We start from the raw sequence: 3,343 nt of genomic DNA on the forward strand, positions 1-3,343 counted from the left end.
TATTTGGCCTCCTCGGTGGCTGATGTCAGAGATCTCTAGGAGCTATGGCACAAAGGCTTCTGTGGTTCAAATTCATTTGCTGAAATATCTCTAATGTATTGATATTAAGAGTTAAAAAGCTTGGGATGCTGGAGAGATGGCTCAACGGTTAAGATCACTGGCTGCTCTTGCAAAGGTCCTGGGTTTGATTCCCAGCACCCACATGGCAGCTAACAACCATCTGTAACTCCAGTTCCACAGGATCCAACTCCCGCTTTTGACCTCCGAGGGCATTGTACAACATGGGCATACTTACATTTATGAAGGTTCATACACATACACATAAAATTAAAATAAATAAAATATTTAAAAAGGAGTTGGGAAGCTTGGAAGAGATATAGTGCTAGTGTTTACCTGTTCCACTCAGGGAAGACACAAGATATAATCTCTGAGCCGGAGATCTAGTGCTAACTATACAACAAATCTGATAACATTTTGATCCTGGAATTATTTAGTCTACAAAATTGTATATACATTCTGTTGTAAGTCATCCAGATTATGACATTTTGGTTTTATTTTAGAGATGTTTTAATACATTGCTCAGGCTGGCTGGGAACTCCTAAGCTTATGCAATCTTCTGTCTTAACCTCTGAATATCTAGGGCAAAGATTCTGCCACAGAGCCAAGTTTGCAGTTTATGACCTTTTTGAACAGCATCCTGAAATTATGAAGACAAAAGGGCTCTGTGAAATCAGACTTTCTACTGACCATTTATACCTATGAGAACATAAGAGACTCACTGAGAAAGGACATGGGATTTTGACATAAATGAACCTGATTTGGCAATAAACCCTAAAGAGTCTGCTTCATTTGAAGAGGGTCAAGTGCTTGGAGAAGAGAGGGGATGGGAGACGATAAGATGAGGGAGGAAGACGCCTAGTCTGAGTGTAGTGTGAAAGAAGATAGAGGCACTTTGAGGCTCACATAGTTACAGGACCATTGATTGAGTGCATCTAACAAATGATGGTCCTGCAGGATGAGTGAGGAGTGACAGGCAGAGGTTTTGTTACACATGCAGGAGAATGGAGAAATGCAGAGATTAGGGATGTTGAAGTAAATATTGGAATCAACCCAGGTTCTTTTGGGAACCTCAGGTTGGTCTTATTGTAGCACTCAACCCCCCATTATCTATCCTGATATGGGCCACTACAGCTTTCTGTGGTTTCTGTGAGTCCCCTTTAGCTCCTGGATCTTTGGGGGTAGTGTCTTGGTCCAGAACTGTAGTCTTCTGGCCTTCAGAGAATGACCCACAGCAGGCTGGATGTTCAGTTGTGGGTACAGTTCATCCTGGTCCCATCCTGGCCAGTATGGTAAGCCATCGCTGTTGGGGTTCCTGAAGATAAACTCCCACAGGGAGGGTTGAAGGTTACTTTGATCCAAAGTCCAACACTCTAATTTGGGGAAGGGCAGTGGACCAAGTGGCCAGAGGCTTGAGGGGACTGAAGGGCAGGTATTCCCACATAGGGAAACAAGTCACCCACTAGTGTACGCTCCGTGAAAGACAAAGCTGTTAGCATCTTCTCTTCCTAACTCTCAGAGGCAAGATCTAAAAAGCAGTACCAAAGCACCATGGCCCACTGGCCAAGTCATGGAGAAATGTCCAGAAGATGACACCTACAATGTATATGTCTATGTATGCCCTGGGGTGGGGACAACTCTATCATGTGATGAAGGACTCATCACGCATGCTAATGAGGCCACAAACCACAAATGGAGACCTGGATGGGGACCCACCCCTGAGGAGTTAAGGGTGGGGCACGCTCTCACCCATTTCTTGCAAAGTTGGCCCAGTACTTCATCATCCTACTGCTCAGCAGCTTCTCCTCCTCAGTGAGGTAAACTGTAGCCATGAGAAAGACAAAGGTCCAAGTTCTTGCCACCTCATGAGGTGCCCACTCATGCTCCAGAATTAGAATCCCAACTATAGCCTGATCCTGAAGCTTTGGTCTAGTTCCCTCCCACCTTAAACATACAGATCTGAGATCCATCTTAGCTTCTAACTCCATTTCCCCAGATGCATTCCTCCTCCGATGTGCCCTTATTCTATCTGTCCTAGACTAGATGGAGAGGGGTACAGATTCTAACCCTCATGTATTTTTGAATTTGGAGGGGTTGTATATTTGATCCCATCCTAGTCCAGAGTCTTGGTTTCTTCACTTGGATTGAGAGTGCAAACATCCCTTGGGTGGTCATCTGGGGCCACATTAGCTCATGGAAAACAGGGAAGACTCATGTTTGGTGCTCCAGAAGAAGGACCCAAAGACAAAAGGAACCTCATCACCATGGTCAGCCTTCACATGGGGCAGTTTGTAATTTTTGAGGAAGCTGGGCAGATGCTGGAACTCATAGAAGTATACAGAAGCATGGGAACCTAGGGCCAAGGATACATGGTGCCATAGTGGCCCATTGCCTGGAGCTGTCTTGCCACACATTTGGTGACAGTATCCTTGGTATAATGTTATCTGGAATCACAACATTTGGGTGTGTGGGGCTCCAGGCTGGAGCACTAGCCGTATGGAATCCCATGGGTAAACAGTGACCCTGACACTCTCAGCTGAGTAGTTTCAGCAAGTCAACGCAGTATGAGTAACTTCTTTCCTAATTTGTGTCTGGATAAGAAGTCACTCTCTTATACTAGACATATGGATTTACTGAGATAATGTCCTCAGGTGCCAGAAACCTGATCCAGACATGAATTTTGACCTGAATACCACAGAGCTGACCTGGGACCCACAGCTATGAGATGTCCGCAGCCCTCATTATATACGTACTCACCCTGAAAATGTGCCACTTGGAGTGCAGGGATCATGAACATGAAGACTGTCTTCATCTCTTTGTACTGTAGTTGGAGGGTCTGGAGGTCCTCAGTGTGCCCCATGTACTCCTCCATTAACAGGTCACTACACTCAGGAGGCAACCTCTACACCAGCGGGGAGCAGAAAGAATGAGGTTAGGCAGGCTTTTGGATGGGGATGTGACATCCTCAGGGAGAAGAAATAGCTGTAGGAAGAGACACTGAATAAACAGAAATGTAAAGCTCTAGGGTGACTGACCAACACACAGAAACATAGACATAGTAAACTTTATTTCTGGGGATGCTGTCTGAGAAGGGTACATGGGGAGCCTCTATATCAGGACACGGCCCAAGGACTGTCACCATCTCTGCTGCTGTGCTCTTCAGAACAGCCTGAAGGTTCTTTCTGGTTCTTTTCTTTATGTCATGAGTAGTGTCCACAACCTGGGAGGCAGAGAACAGTCTTCAGCATGGGGTGGGATGGACCTGGGTCCTAGAATCTCCACCATT

General features: G+C 45.7%; 1 pseudogene; it reads right to left on the reverse strand.

The window, feature by feature from the left end:
* Positions 1-1,185: 1,185 nt before the first annotated feature.
* LOC103738934 overlaps positions 1,186-3,343 on the reverse strand; it is an 18,944-nt pseudogene continuing 16,786 nt past the window's right edge.

The sequence above is a fragment of the Nannospalax galili genome, unplaced genomic scaffold (assembly GCF_000622305.1).
Source record: "Nannospalax galili isolate Female #2095 unplaced genomic scaffold, S.galili_v1.0 scaffold799, whole genome shotgun sequence".
Classification (NCBI taxonomy): Eukaryota; Metazoa; Chordata; class Mammalia; order Rodentia; family Spalacidae; genus Nannospalax; species Nannospalax galili.